This window comes from Cervus canadensis, chromosome X, assembly GCF_019320065.1.
Source record: "Cervus canadensis isolate Bull #8, Minnesota chromosome X, ASM1932006v1, whole genome shotgun sequence".
Classification (NCBI taxonomy): Eukaryota; Metazoa; Chordata; class Mammalia; order Artiodactyla; family Cervidae; genus Cervus; species Cervus canadensis.
Genome location: NC_057419.1, coordinates 39,362,701 through 39,379,843, shown reverse-complemented (window position 1 = coordinate 39,379,843; position 17,143 = coordinate 39,362,701).

The window sequence follows — 17,143 nt, the reverse complement described above, 5'->3', positions numbered from 1 at the left end:
ATTGATCTTTGTTAAATTTCAGGCTTATCATTTTTGATACATGATCAATTTTGGGCCAGTATTTTTTTGCTTTTATCTCCTTCTTGGAGTCCAATGACCTGTTTATTTTTTCAATTTTTAATAGCTTTTCTTTCTGTGCTGGATTTGGATTGTTTCTTTCCTTATTCTTTGAGTTTATCTGTTTGTGCAATGTCTGATATGTTGTTAATCCCATCCAGTATTTTCATTTTAGATATCTTATTTTTAATCTCTAGAAATTCTATTTCTCATTTTTATAAGGTCAGTAATGGTGTCCCCATTTTCTTTCCAGATTCTACTAATTTGATTGTTGTCTTTGTTTTGCTTTGTTAGTCTAGCGAAAGGTTTCTCAACTTTGTAGATCTTTTCAAATAACCAACTTTTGGTTTTATTGATTTTCTCTATTGTTTTCTATTCACTACCTCATTTCCTTTCTTCTGCTTGCTTTGGGTTTAGTTTATTCTTGTTTTTCTAGGGTTTTAAGGTAGAGGGTTATTGATTTGAGATCATTTTTTCTTATATAGACACTTAAAGCTATAAATTTCCCTCTAAGTATTATTTTAGCTGCATCCTGCAAGTTTTGATGTTGTTTTCATTTTATAAATCTCAGAATTTTGTAATTTGCATTGTGATTTCTTTACTGCCTCATGGATTATTAAGAAGTGTGATTGTAATGTCTGCATATTTGTGACTTTCTCATATTTGTTATTGATTTCTATTTCACTCCAATCTTTTCAAGAGAACATACTTTGTATATGTCCTTTTAAATTTGTTGAGGCCTGTTTTATGGCCTAATATAACACTCTGCTGCTGCTGCTGCTAAGTCACTTCAGTTGTGTCCGACTCTGTGCGACCCCATAGACAGCAGCAGACCAGGCTCCACCGTCCCTGGGATTCTTGAGTAGAATATATATTTTTTTGTTGGGTAGTGTCTTATCAATGCCTGTTAAGATTTATTTGGTTCTTAGTTTTGGTCAATTATTCTATATCCTTGTTGATCTTCTGCCTAGTTATTTTAATAACTATTAACAATGGGATACTGAAGTTGGCTATTATTGTTGAATTATCTAATTCTCACTTTAATACTGTGAGATTAATGTCCATGTATTTGGGGACCTTGTTTTTATGTACACAGATAGTTTATAATTATGTCTTCCTGATGGATTGGCCCTTTTGTTGTTAAATAATATCCCTAGCAAATATCCCTACATTACCTTAACCAGTGTAAATTTATTGTTTTAAGTTTATTTTATTGGATATTATATGTAGCCACTCCAAATTTTCTTTAGTTGCTGTTTCCATGACATATCTTTTTCCATTCTTTTATTTTTTATTAATCTAAAATTTTGAATCTAAAATATATGTTCTCAAAACAGCATTTCCTTGAATCTTATTTTTAATACAATATGACAATCTCTGACTTTTGACTGGGTTGTTTAAACCATTCATATTTAACATAATTGGTATAGTTGAATTAAACCTAGCACTTTAGTTTTGGTTTTCTATATGTCTTGTCTCTTTCTCCCCTCTGTTTGCTTTTGATGCTTTCTTTTACATTGAATGAATATTTCTTAGTGTAACATTTAATTACTTTTATGATTTTTTTTAAAACTATTTTTCAGTTCATTTCCTATTTTTTATTCTGGAGCTTACCATATACATCTTAATTTATCATAATCCAGTTCATGTTTTTGCTAATTTAATTTCTGTGAGATTTAGACACTTCACATATACAGCTCCTTCCCTTTTGTGCTATTGTTATTTTGCATACTATATCTGTATATGTTACAAACCCAACACATTATTGTATTTATTACCTCATATAATTTATATTTCATACGTTTAGTTCAGTTCAGTTGCTCAGTCGTGTCTGCCTGTTTGCGACCCCATGGACTGCAGGACGTCAGGCCTCCCTGTCCATCACCAACTCCCAGAGTTTATTCAAACTCATGGCCATTGAGTTGGTGATACCAACCAATCATCTCATCCTCTGTCATCCCCTTCTCCTCCCACCTTCAATCTTTCCCAGCATCAGGATCTTTTCAAATGAGTCAGTTCTTCACATCAGGTGGCCAAAGTATTGGAGTTTCAGCTTCAACATCAGTCCTTCCAATGAATATCCAGGACTGATTTCCTTTAGGGTGGACTGGTTGGATCTCCAGGCAGTCCAAAGGACTCTCAAGAGTCTTCTCCAACACCACAGTTCAAAAGCAGCGATTCTTTGGCACTCAGCTTTCTTTATCATCCAACATTCACATCCATACATGACTACTGGAAAAACCATAGCTTTGACAAGACGGACCTTTGTTGGCAAAGTAATGTCTCTGTTTTTAATATGCTCTCTAGGTTGGTCATAACTTTCCTTCCAAGGAGTAAGCGTCTTAATTTCATGGCTGCAGTCATCATCTGCAGTGATTTTGGATCCCCAATAATAAAGTCTGTCACTGTTTCCACTGTTTAGAAGTGGAAAAAATAAAGGAGAGCAAGTATATGTTCATAGAATTTATTATATTAACCTTCCTTCTACCATTCTGGTTCTTTTCACTTTTTTCCTATAGATTAAAGTTACCTTTTGGTGTCATTTCCTTACTTCAATAGATTTACTTCTTGCCTAACACTATGGTGCTGTTATTGTCAAATTTATTATATTTCTATATGTTATATTTCCAACAATTGAATAATACACATATTGTTTCAAAGAAATTAATTAAAAGAAAGGAGAAAAATATATACTTTACTGTCATTTATAATCATATAATTACATTTACCAGTGCTCCGTGTTTTTTTGTTGTGGGATCAAATCACCATCAGAGGTCAGTTTCTTTCAACCTGAATAACTTTTAATGTTTCGTAAGGCAGATCTGCTAGCAATGAACTCTTTCAGTATCTGTTTTCTGGGAGTGTCTTTATTTTACCTTTAGTTTTGAAAGATAGTTTCTCTTGCTGACAGTTTTTCTTTTCTTTCATTACTTTGAAAATACTATCTTAATGCTTTTTGTCCTTCATTGTCTTTGATGGAATTTCTGCTGTTAAGCTTATTGGGTTCCCTTGGATATGATGAGTTGATTTTCTCTTGCAGCTTTTAAGATTTTAACTTTTTCATTGCCTTTCAGCATTTTTTGCTATGATTTGCTTCTTGGGTTTGAATCTCCTATCTTTATTTTAGAGTTCCTTGACGTACCTTGATGTTGATGTTTTTCACCAAACTTGGAAAGTTTTCAGTCATTATTTCTTCTAATAATTTTTCTGCCCCTCTCTTCTCTCTCCTCCTTCGTATCTGTTACTCCATTATGTATGTGCTGTTGTTTGTAAGGGAATCCTGTATTAATCTGAGGCTCTGGTCATTTTTCTTCATTCTCTGTTCTTTAGATTGCATAATCTGTTGATCTTTCCTCAAGTTCACTGATTCTTTCTTCCGCCAATCAAATCTATCAATATTATTGAGCCATTCTAGTGAATTTTTCACTTCAAATTATTGTACTGTTTTCGTTGGATGTTCTCCTTTAAAAAAATAATTTATATATTTTTAATTAGTTTCTATACTTGATGAAGAGTTGTTGTTATGATAGCTTCCTTTACTTCTTTAACCATAGTTTCTTTTAAGTTTTTTAAAAACATTTACACTATTTGCTTTGAAGACTGTATTTGCTAAGTCTAATATCTGAGCTCTTTCAAAGACACTTTCCATTGCCTACTTTTTTCTTGTGTGGAGTCACAGTTTCCTATTTCTTTGCATGTCTTGTAATTTTTTGTTGAAAACTAGAATTTTAGATGATATATTGTAATATGAATGCTGACTACAGCTCCTCCCCTTCCGAGTCTTGCTGTTTGTGTTTATTTGTTTAGTGATTTGACTGTACTAGTACATTGAAATTTATTTCCCTCATAGTGTGAAGTTTGATATTTGGTATGTGCATAGTCAACATGGGAGGCAGTGGTTTTATAGCTGGGCGCTATTTGACAATGTCTTTCTCTGATCTTTCTGTTATTTGTTTCATAACCAGCTATTATTGCTATTAATTGCCATCTGGTTGTTTTACTATTTTTGACAATGTCATGGGGCATAAATTCTATTATAATGGAGCAACCAGCCCCTTCTTAAATGCTCATAATCAAAATCTCCTTTGTTTTCCAAGGGCTCCAAAGGCTTAAATTTACTGGTGCTGTATTCCAAATAAAGACAATTCCCTAAGGGAGAATTTGGAATCCTCTATTCTATGGCCTTCCTGTGCCCCTGGGGAAAACATCTGTATCATTCCTCTAGAAAAATAGGTTGAGATGGTGGCCTACTTCTGTCTTGGTTACATCCTTGATTCACTCATGGTGTGCTGGATGAGGGTAGTAGCTTTTGAACCTCTTGGCTTATGTAGAACCTCACTTTATAAGTTACCTGAGATGCGGGCATTCGAGGCTCAATATTCTTGGCCTGCCCTTCCTGGAGTAGAGCCTCTGTCCCAAGATTGGTACCTGGGTGGAGGAAGAGGTTTCCAGACCTTTCAGTCATAAACACCTAGATTAGAACTTGTGAGGCAGAGGATTAGGAGATGATTAATGTGAGAAATTTTCCCCCACCACATGTGACACTGTGAGCTAGGTTGTGACTGGGTTGTGAGCTGAGGGGAGAAAGAGTTGTTTCGTTGTTTCGTTGACTGCCAGAATAGAGTTTCTGTCACACTGAGTTGGGGAACTCAGGGGTGTGGGGAGAGCAAGGTATCTTGTCCAATGTGCCACAGATTCTCATTGTTCTTATGAAAGTTAGTAGATTTTTCTGGAAGACATGTTTCTTTATTTGCTATGTGCTCTTAGGACAATTTCTGGGGCTTCCCCAGTAGCTCAGCAGGTAAAAAATTTGCCTGCAATGCAGGAGACATAGGAGATGTCTCATTCATTCCCTGGGTTGGGAAGATCCCCTGGAGATGGAAATGGCAATCCACTTCAGTATTCTTGCTGGGAGAATTCCATGGACAGAAGAGCCTGATGGCCTACAGTCCAAAGGGTCAGAAAGAGTATAACTTGGCTGAACGACTAAGCACACATTTAGGACAATTTCCGGAGAGTTTTAGTGGTTGTTGCTTTTTTATAATTTTCACCAATTAAGGTTCTTTGGCTGAGTATTCAGTCTGTCGGGCTCCATATGCCACTGTCCTAAAAGTCATTCCCCCTATTCTTTTCTGATGGTTTGATCCCCAGCTTTGAGTAGCTTCCTCTCATGCATATATGCTGCTGTGGCTGCTGCTAAGTCGCTTTAGTCATGTCTGACTTTGTGCGACCCCATAGACGGCAGCCCATGAGGCTCCCCCGTCCCTCGGATTCTCCAGGCAAGAACACTGGAGTGGGTTGCCATTTCCTTCTCCAAGGCTTGAAAGGAAAAGGGAAAGTGAAGTCACTCAATCGTGTCCGACTCTTAGCAACCCCATGGACCGCAGCCTACCAGGCTCCTCCGTCTATGGGATTTTCCAGGCAAGAGTACTGGAGTGGGTTGCCATTGCCTTCTCTGCATGCATATATAGTTTGGTAATTAGCCAAAGACTCAAGAATGCTCTCTTTATAGATCTCTGGAGGTCACACTCTGTATAGCTCCCTTACCTCCTTTATTCTCCTACACAGTTTCAAACCATATTGGTTTGTCTGTATTCTAATATCTGGCTCTTCAACTCAGTGAGTCCATTGGGCTTTGTTTAAATTCCCTGTCCTTGTACCGTGGCCAGGAAACTGCCTCCACATAGTAAACTGGGACAGTAATTGCACTTATCTTGTCCATTTCCCTTTTGAGGGGGATCACAGTCCTGTTCTACTTGTTATCAATATCTGAAAAAAATCTTGTTTTATATCCCCTCCCCCACTGATTTTCACTTGTTTAAGTAAGAGGAGTAAATCTGGTCCTCTTTATTCCATCTTGGCTGGAAAAGGAATTTCTGTCTAGTGTTCTTCTGCTACTTTCTTTTTGCATAGTGATTCAGAGCTGAAAATCTAGGTTTGAATTCTGGTTCTCTGCGATTAAGGCAAGTCACTTCACTTTTCTGTGGCTCATCTTCCTTTTCTACGAAGTGGAGGTAATGAGCACCTCAGTTTTAGTGTTGTAAAGTTTAAATGAGTTTATGCTTGTTAAATATTCATAAAAAGATATGGCCCAAAGGAGGTTGAAATAAGTTTAACATTACTATCACTACCATCACCACTATTCCTATTACTATTACTACAACTCACATCTTCATTTCCCATATATCATTGAAATTTCCTAAGGCATTGCATGTGGTAGGGATATAGAAGAAGATTGGACCATAATATATAGTGAAAAAGTGTGAAAGTGTTAGTTGCTCAGTCGTGTCCAATTCTTTGTGACCCCATGGACTATAGCCCTCTAGGCTCCTCTGTCCATGAAATTCTCCAGGCAAGAATACTGGAGTGGGTAGCTAGTCCTTTCTCCAGAGGATCTTCCTGACCCAGAGATTGAACCGAGATTTACCACACTGCAGGCAAATTCTTTACTATCTGAACCCCTAGAGAAGCCCATAAAGTGAAGTCACTCAGTTGTGTCCAACCCTTTGTGACCCCATGGACTGTAGCCTATCAGGCTCCTCTGTCCATGGGTTTTTCCAGGCAAGAATACTGGAGTAGGTTGCCATTTCCTTCCCCAGGAGATCTTCCCGACCCAGTGATTGAACCCGGGTCTCCCGCATTGAGGGAAGCCCATATGGGCCATTATATAGCATTTTATATTAATTTTTGTATTGTAACTTTCATTTATTTGTATGAATGTACAGACTTAAGTGAGGAATAAGGAGGCCTGGCGTGCTTCAGTCTGTGGGGTCGCAAAGAGTCGGACATGACTTGGCGACTGAACAACAACAGAGTTAAGATGACAGACTATTAGAGCAGGAGAACATCACGTATGTTGAGTCAGTTAATTTGAGTATGAGCACAGTTAGTTCTGTAGGGCTATTACCATGGGCTAGGATTACATAACAACTCAATTTCTTTCATTGAGTACTCTTGGCTTTTCTTTATATAATGTGTTCTTCTCTTTATATAATGTGTACAGATCCCATGGACTGTATAGTTAATGGAATTCTCCAGGCCAGAATACTAGAGTGGAGAGCTGTTCCCTTCTCCAGGGGATCTTTCCAACCCAGGGATCGAACCCAGGTCTCCTACATTGCAGGCGGATTCTTTACCAGCTGAGCCATCAGGGAAGTCCAATGTGTTCTTGACCACCATCCAAATGAAAATGGTGCTAGTAAATCTCTAAAATTGTGTGATTTTAAGAAATTGAGGTATAACCAAAGTTAGCATTAACTGCTCACATGAAGTCTTAGGGTAATTCATGCTAGCTAGGTGGATCTGTTCAACACCCAGGCATTTGCATAATATCCATGGCTATTTATATTTTATAAAGATCTGGCAATAGTTAAGGTGGCTAATTTTGGAAATGTATTGCATTTCCATCTGGTCTGAATCAATGAACTTGAACTTCATGCTACATGAGATGGAGACATTTTATGAGACACTAGATTTAGACACTGTTATATCATGTTCCCAGAATCTTACTCTGATGTAATTAGAGGATTTTAACTACTTATCTGGGCACAAGTGGTGTGGTATCAGTAATATGTGATGAAGAAAACAAATGGATACTTCCTATTACCTTAGATACCCTGCTTTGAGCCCTCAAGCCTTCACTCTGTGAATGATATAGTCTGTCAGGAGAACAGTGCATTGGTGCTATATATAATACTCTTGATCATATCAAGGTAATATTATAATAAAACTGACAACCCATGATTGAACATCTGTGTGCCAGACATTGTGCTATGCCCTTTACATGTATTATCTCATTTAATCCTTGCAGAAACGTTAGGAAGTAGATATTATATTCCAATTTTACTGAAGAGGAAACTGAAGCTCAAAAAAAATGAAGCATCTTTGTCAAGATTATATAGCAAGACAGGGTAAAAATGGAATTCTGACCCAGAGTGTCTGACTCTGAAACACTATGCCTCCCATAAGAGTTATCATTAGAATCGTTTCTGCAATCTTTGGTTGTAGCACTGTTATCTAATGCATGGCACTACTGAATGAAATCTTAAAGACAATGTTATAAATATACTCTAGCATATCTTTGTACCTAGAAGATCAACAAGGGAAACAGGTAATTAAAGATTTCATGTTAGATAAGACTGGTGAAAGAATACAAGAAGCTAAAGACTGTGGACTGGACTCCTGAATGGTATCTACCCATTGTTTTTACCATCCTGCAGATTATCTTTGAGAAAATAGGATGTTAGAGGCTAAGCAAAATAATATTGTGGTTTTGAATTATAAGGGTGATTGGGTGAGTGGAGTAGTGTTGCTAGGAAGTTTATGTACTTCTCATTGGATCCTAATAATAGTACATTAAAGTAGGTGATATCATTCCCATTTTTAGATAAAGAACTTGAAACAATAAATTGCTTAATGGCATAAGATGGTATATTCTTTTCTTTTTAACTTTTTATTTTGTATTGGGATATAGCTGACCAACAATGTTGTGATAGTTTCAGGTGAACAGCGAGGGGACTCACCCATACTTATACATGTATCCATTTTATGCCATCCAACCATCTCATCCTCTGTCATCCCCTTCTTCTCCAACCTTCAATCTTTTCCAGCATCTGGGTCTTAAATGAGTCAGCTCTTCACATCAGGTGGCCAAAGTATTGGAGTTTCAGCTTCAACATCAGTCCTTCCAATGAATATTCAGGACTGATTTCCTTTAGGATGGACTGGTTGGATCTCCTTGCAGTCCAAGGGACTCTCCAGAGTCTTCTCCAACACCACAGTTCAAAAGCATCAATTCTTTGGTGCTCAGCTTTCTTTGTATTACAGGCTGTATTGTAGAGCTAAAGGGACCTCCAAGAGGGCTTACACCAAGGGACACCTCCCAGGACTACTCCCCCTTCCCCATCCCCTTGGTGAGGTACCACCAACTCACATCTCCACAGTGTACCCTCCAACACTAGCAGGTAGGTCTGGGTCAGTTTCCTGTAGGTTCACTGCTCCTTTCCTCTGGATCCTGGTGCACACAAGGTTTTGTTTGGCCCCTCCTTGAGTGGAGTCTCTGTCTCCCTCAGTCCTGTGGAAGTCCTGCAATTCAGTCCCTCTGGGCTTCAAAGTCAGATACCCTGGGTATTTCTAGTCCATTTGCTGGATCCCTAGGCTGGGAAGCCTATCATGTGGTTCTGAACCTTCACAACAGTGTGAAAACGTTTTTGGTATTATTGTTCTGCAGTTCATGGGTCACCCACCCAGCAGGTATGGGATTTGATTTTATTGTGATTACACCCCTCATACCATCTCGTTGCAGCTTCTCCTTCATCCTTGGATATGGTGGGTTTGTTTTTTTTTTTTTTGCTGGGTTCCTGCATCCTTCTATCAATGGATGTGTAATAGCTAGTTGCAATTTTGGTGTTCTCACAGGATAAGCTGATATCTTCTTGTTGTGGAATTTGACAGACCTCCCCTACCCCTTACCCCAGGTCTGCCTTCTCTAGAGCCTTGTTTTACCTCTCTGTCTGCCTAAAGTGTTGTCTAGATAGCACCAACCCTGCAGCTAGTTCCTCTTCTTCCTCTCAGATTTGGAATTTTGTATTATTTTTCAATAGATAGAAAGATGTATTTCTGTATCACTTGTTTTTTTTTTTCACTGAACAGCCTAATGGGATTCTTTAGATCACACTGAATTCACCTGCAGTCTGTGAAAGGTAGGGATGGGGATTTTTGAGCAGTTTTCACATGCTAATTAACAAGTCCAGTTTGTATGCTTTGCCTTGGAATTTTGTCAACTTGTGATAATACTCATGTCATACTGATCACAGATTCTGAGGTGTAGTATATATTTTCAATTGATAAACTCTAAAGAATGATTAATTAATAAATGCCTTTTGTCTAGGCGATTAAACCTTTCAAAAATTGTGTCCTTTTGGGGAAAATAGAATGAAAGTACCTTTGGTAGAAAGGTTTGGAAGCCACTGCGTTAATAGATCAGAGCAGCAGCTCTTATTGCTAATACTATTTGAGATTGGTGATCTTGCCAACTAATGATTCTGCCTTCTGTCTTCCATTAACTAACCTTTAATCAGAATTATCACAAAGGAAAAATACAAATACATGGCTTTGAGCTCTAAAATCTTTTTACTTTGGCTCTCTTGTGCTCTGGAGCATCAAAGCAATCTATTCTTTGCTCATTAAGAAGGAAGAGATCCCACAAATAAGATACTAAAAGCCTCGCTAATGGAGTTGACTTATCTTATTAGTGCTCCAAAATATCGAGTGTCCTCAAAACATTCAGCCATAAAAGCTAAATTCTGAAAATCCAGATCCTCTACTCCTCCCTCCCTTCTCCCTTTCTCCCCCCACCTCATTCTATCTTGTTTTCTCTCATTGTTTTGCTTTCATTGTCCCGCTTTTGTTCTCTCTCATTTTCTCTGTCTCTTCAGTTCTCTGCCTCCCCTCTCATTCTCTCTCTAGTCTCCCTTTCTCTTGTTGCCTCTCTCATTGTTTGCATTATAGTTGTCTTTCCTTTATTCAAACACTAAGCAAGAAGTCATGTTTGCTGCAGGTTGCCGTGGAAATATTGCAAGTAGTCCTTTTAAGGAAACTGGCCAGCTCCATTAGTGAAATCATACCCAGATAGGCTAAAGTTGGTAATTTAAGGAGATTTTCTACATAGAAATTACAACTCTCTGAAATTTAACCACCCCTACCAATCTGAACTTCAGTTCTCCTACATATAGTTTTCTTCTGGTTTGTCTTAGAGACCTGGTATGATTTTATTATGGGAAATGATGGATTTCTTGAGACTTCTATTATAATTTGATTTTTTTCAAGCTCATAAAACTCCCTCTGTGACTTCCATTGTACTCTTTTCCAGGTCAGAATAGAGAGTACAAATTGGATTCTTAGCCATATACAACCTGGCTTGCAGTGGAAGTAAAGGTGTTTTGCAGTAAGAGGAGGGATGTCTTAACTCCTGCAAAGAGATTCAGATAGAAAAAGATGAAAGTTTTGTCGGATAGAAGTGTCCATTCTTCCCTCTCTTGGCAACAGAAAAGAGTTGAATAGGGGTACAAGCTTCTGGATGGTGGGAAGAAATGTGGCCACCATATTTTTCCAGCCTCTAGAAATGGAGTGAGGTGAAATACTTGCTACTGCTGAGGCCGCAAGTAGGAAGAAAATTTATGTCCATTGTTGCTTTCTGGAATGTGACCACAGGAAGGCCCAAGATTTAGTAAAAAGTCTCACACTAGCAGAGGCTCCTCCCTGCACTACAAAGGGTAGCTGTTTCTTCACTCTCAAAAACTTGTTCTGAGAATCTAGTTGTTATGCCCGATGTCCGAGCGGGAAGAGAGAGAAGGCTTCCAAGACAATGCAACTCACAAAAAAGGGAAGTTTATTACTGTCTCGAGCCAGGGCTTTCTGCCACAAACATCACAGTGGTGCAGGGTCAGAAAGCGCCGAGCTCAAGCTTGTTACACAAATTTATAAGATATGCAAAAGTGGTTAGTAGCTGGCTTAAGAGGATTGGTTACATGTTTGCAAAGCAATTCTATTGGTACAGACTCTCGCGGGCTTTTTTTCAAACCTGGGCGTTCGCGGGCTTTTCAGCTCTCCCTTTGTTCTTACTGGGCGCATATTGATTGGCTGGCTCCAGGTTACCTGATGGGGGTAGGGAATCTTACCATTTCGGGGGAAGCTAAAACTTAGGTCCAGGCCACCCGTCATGGTATTAACCCTGGCAGCCTCACACTAGTCACTGGAGATACAGTAATGAATAGAAATAGCCTCTACTCTCTTAGAGCTTACAGCTGTACTGGGGAGGAGGAGGGAATAAATTTTAAAAATAGCTCAAAAATTGTGAAATGTTATCAAATATGAAGAAACAAATAAATGGAGTTAATAAGATAAAGATAATAATGATGGAAAGGATACATATGATAGGATGGTTAGAAGGCCTCTTTGAGGAGATAGTATTTAAACTAAGACTTATAGATAAGATAGATTTAGTCAGAAAAAGAGCCAGGAGAGAAACAGTGTTCCAGGTATAGGAAAAGACTCAGTTCAGAAGCCCAGAGATTAGGAAGAGTTTGGGCTTTCTTAGGTACCAAAGGAAAAACATGAGTGGAGTGAGATGTCAGCAGAGGTCAGATCATTCAGAGTGATTTATAGACAATGGTAAGGAATTTGGGTTTTATTCTGAGTACAATAGTAGGCCATTGGAGAATTTTAAGGGTGGGGGGCAATAGATGTGATTGTGCTTTAAGAGAGTTACTGTCTGCAGTGTAGACTAAGGATTGTAGGAAGTCAAGCAGAAGCACAGAAACTTGTTAAGATAGTAACAGTGGAGAATGAAAGAAATGGAAGGATTTCGGTTATGACTGACTATAGTCTCAACAGGGCTTACTGATGCATTGGATTTGAAGGTAGAGGAAAGAGAAGGAATAAGACCATCTTCTCTTTCTAGCTTTAGTAACTGGGTAACTCAAAAGGTAGATCGGTGTTGGTTAGGATTATCAGGAGAGATCATGGACTGCAGCCTGCCAGGCTCCTCTGTCCATGGGGATTCTCCAGGCAAGAATACTGGAGTTGCCAGGCCCTCCTCCAGGGAATCTTCCCAACCCATGGGGAGACATTGAAAAGTACAAACCCAAGTTAGACTGGCTGAGCTCTGAAACCAACAGACTAACAGCAGTCAGTTCAACAGCTGCCACAATGGAAACAAGAACGAGTATAAGAAATAGCCCCTTGGAGGAGATTGAAGGTGGGAAGTTGCTTAGCGCACCCCTGTGGTTGCAGGGAACAGTTAGCAGATACAGATGAGATCTTGCCTGGGCCAGGAAAAATTGGAAAACCTAGACTTCTAGGATTTGAAGGGAGGGACTTGATGTTTCTTGTTACATTCAGTGTGATCCAGATACCTTGATTTTAGCCCTCAGGCTAATAGGATCTAAAGAAACACCTGTTAAACCTGTAATAGAAAAATACACCCTTTTGTTTTATAAAGGAGAGTTGATTAGGTAAAGGTACAATAGATAAGATGATTTGCAAAGTTCTGTTCCCTCCCATCTCCAAGAGTATGTAAAGCTTTCTTACTAAGAACTGTGCTAAAAAGCCCTGTTATGTAATGCATCATATAAACATATAAACAAAGTTAGGGATAGTAATGATGGTTGCCTTAAAATCATGATAGCTTTAACATTATTGCACATTAAAAAAAAAGAAAAGCAGTGAATCTTGAGGATAATTGGTGAACCAGCAACCATCTTTGGACTGTCTCCTTTGTGAACATAGCACGTGCTATGCTGTGCTGTGCTTAGTCACTCAGTCGTGTCTGACTCTTTGCGACCTCATGGACTGCAGCCTGCCAGGCTCCTCTGTCCATGGGGATTCTCCAGGCAAGAAGACTGGAGTTGCCATGCCCTCCTCCAGGGGATCTTCCCAACCCACGGATTGAACCCAGCTCTACTGTATTGGAGGGAGATTCTTTACCAATTTAGCCACCATGGAAGCCCAAGAATACCGGAGTTGGTAGCCTATTCCTTCTCCAGGGGGTCTTCCTGACCCAAGAATTGAACTGAGATCTCCTGCATTGCAGGCATATACTTTACCAGCTGAGCGTCTAGGGAAGCCTGAAGATAACATAGTATGGTGGTTATGAGCATGGTCTCTTGAGCTGCCTGGGTTCTAATCTCTGTTCCACTGCTTATGTATAACATGATCTTTGGGTCAGTTAATTAACCTTCTCCAAGTCTAAGTTTTTATCATCTATAAAATGAGGATAATAGAACTTCCCTCATAAGATTGTGTTGATGATAAAATGTATTGATGTTCATAAAGTGCTTAAAACAGTACCCCAATTATTTATTTGTAAGTGTCTCATATAAGCTAGAATAAGTAAGCACTTGGATGTGATGCTAATAAAAGATTGTAGTACTGGCCTAGGTGGAGTAGGCAGGACAGAGAAAGACACAGGTTTAGAGTGGCTCTGAAGTAGAACCAAGGTGCCTGCTATGATTTGATTAGTCTTTTCCCTGGCTGCAGGACAGGAACTGATAAAGACCTCTTGAGGCCCAAAGACAAATGAAGAATCTGTAGATTCTCTAAGAACACTGAATTATGTACAAGAAATATAAATAGGTAACTTCCTGTTGACATAAAGTCTAATAGGGTATTAGTCCCTCTAAAACCACTGTTTTTGCAGAAGTAAATTATATGTCCTTTTAGAAATTATTCCTCTCATTGAGGTTCCTTGTTTTCTTTTTTATTTTATTCCTTCTTTCCTTCCTTTCTTCCCTCCCTTCTTTTCCTTCTTTCTCTCTTTCTTTTTTTTTTTTTGAAGGGGGTGGGTTATCACTTCTTTGAAAAGAATGGATGACATAAAAATACCTTTCTCTTACAGTTTATCATTCCTTTGAAAAATTGACTATAAAGACTTTATTATATACATATTGTGTAATTTGTTCCTATTAACCATGACTTTTCCTCCTCCCTCCCATTTTGTTCCAAATATTGCCTACTCAAAGACTTATAACTGCATTCTTTATATATTAGAACTAACAAGTGGTGCTTTGTGGCATTAAATGGCAAAAGTCAGGATCTGAGGATGAATCACATTAGTAATAAGTGGCACATTTATCTTATTCCATTTGTGGAATGCAGCAAAATTGAGACCCTTTTTATTTCATCTTTTAGGTTAGTGAAGTTTATTTTATTTTACTCTATTTTATTTTAGGCCCCTTTTAGAGTTATAGCACTGCATGAGTTGGAGAGGTCTCATCCGTCTTCTTCCCTCTAGGCTGAATTCTACTAAACCTTCCTTGAAAGATGAATATCTTATTTTTAAAGGGCCCTTGAGAATGAAATTTTGTAACCTCCTTCTAAGTCATTTCTATGTTTAGGACTTTCATAGAACATTTTACCGTTTTATTCAAGTAAAATCCTATTACAAAGACAAAGATATTTCCACTTGGAGGTTCTATAGTAATGGTGATTTGTTACACTACCATATGAACCTATACAAGCAAATTTTTTTCTGGCCTTGATTCGGTAATAGCTAGTTTATAATACAAATATCTGGTTTTGTGTCTGCTTTGTGGAGGGAAGAAGAGAATTAAACTGGGGAAGAGATGTGAGGGGTTTGCTTTTATAACATTTTTGTTACTGTTATGTTGTTATCACTTGCTAATTTATCATAAATAGCTTAAGGTGAGCTCTCTTACATTTTTGTTCTATGGGTCAGGGATGTAATTTCTAGCAATATGCCAATTCTAAACAAATTTCTACTCAACCAAAGAAATGGGAGGATCGGTTGAGGGAAGATAAATTAGTGATGAACTCTTACCTGTATTTAACATGAGTACCTTTTTTCTTTCCCAGTGCTTGTTAGTCTCCTGGTCCTTTTGACTTTCACATTTTTCAGATTGTAGTCCCTGAGAAAGTCCTGGTAGATCCTGCTGTACTAGGAAGAAACCCTTGATTGGTCATGTGTGATAGCTCACAGTTAACATTTGTTTAGCCAACTGAACATGAAGGTTGAGCATTAGTGAAATCTCTCTCTCTCTCTTTTAAATAATATTTATTTATGATTCTGAATATTCAGTGTTAAATCATCTTAACCCAATATATTTTTTTTAGGTAGTAAAAGATTATCATCTGGTATACATTAAATTCAACATCGACATTTTAAGAATCAATCAACTAAAGTGGACCAGAATGGGCAAATTTAATTCAGATGAGCATTATATCTACTACTGTGGGCAAGAATTCCTTAGAAGAAATGGAGTAGCCCTCATAGTCAACAAAAGAGTCCAAAATGTAGTACTTAGGTGCAAGCTCAAAAACTACAGAGTGATCTCTGTTCATTTCCAAATGATTGAGTGATTTCTGATCAACTGAATTCAATATCACAATAATCCAAGTCTATGCCCCAACCACTAAAGTCAAGGAAGCTGATGTTGAACAGTTCTATGAAGACCAGAAGACCTACTAGAACTAAGACCCCCAAAGAAGATATCCTTTTCATCATAAGGGACTGAAATGTAAAAGCAGGAAGTCAAGAGATTCTTTGAGTAAAAGGCAGGTTGGGTCTTGGAGTACAAATTGTAGATAAAAGGCTAACAGAGTTTTGCCAAGAGAATGCACTGGTCATAGCAAACATGCTCTTCCAACAACACAAGAGAAGACTCTACACATGGATATCACTAGATGGTCAATACCAAAATCAGATTGATTATATTCTTTGCAGCCAAAGATAGAGAAGCTCTATACAGTCAGCAAAATCAAGACTGGGAGCTGACTGTGTCTCAGATCATGAACTCCTTATTGCAAAATTTAGACTTAATTTCAAGAAAGAAGGGAAAACCACTATGTCATTCAGGTATTACCTAAATCAAATCCCTTAAAACTATACAGTGGAAGTGACAAATAGATTCAGGGATTAAATCTGATAGACAGAGTGCCTAAAGAATTGTGGATGGAGGTTTATAACCTTGTACAATAGGCAGTGACCAAAACTGTCCCCAAGAAAAAGAAATTTAAAAAGTCAAAATGGTTGTCTGACGAGGCCTTACAAATAGCTGAGAAAAGATAGAAGCGAAAGTCATGGAGAAATGGAAAAATATATTCACCTGAATGCAGAGTTCCGAAGAATAGCAAGGAGAGATAAGAAAGCCTTCCTCAGTGATCAGTGCAAAGAAATAGAGGAAAGCAATAGAGTGGGAAAGACTACAGATCTCTTCAAGAAAATTAGAGATACCAAGGGAATATTTCATGTAAAGAAGGGTACAATAAAGGACAGAAATGGTATGGACCTAACAAAAACAAAAGATATTAAGAAGAGGTGGCAAGAATACACAGAAGAACTATACAAAAAAGACTTTCATGACTGAGATAACCATGATGGTGTGATCACTCACCTAGAGTCAGACATCCTGGAGTGCAAAGTCAAGTGGGCCTTAGGAAGCATCACTATGAACAAAACTAGTGGAGGTGATGGAATTCCAACTGAGCTATTTCAAATCCTAAAAGATTATGCTTTGAAAGTGCTACACTCAATATACCAGCAATTTTGGAGAATGCCGCAGCGGCCACA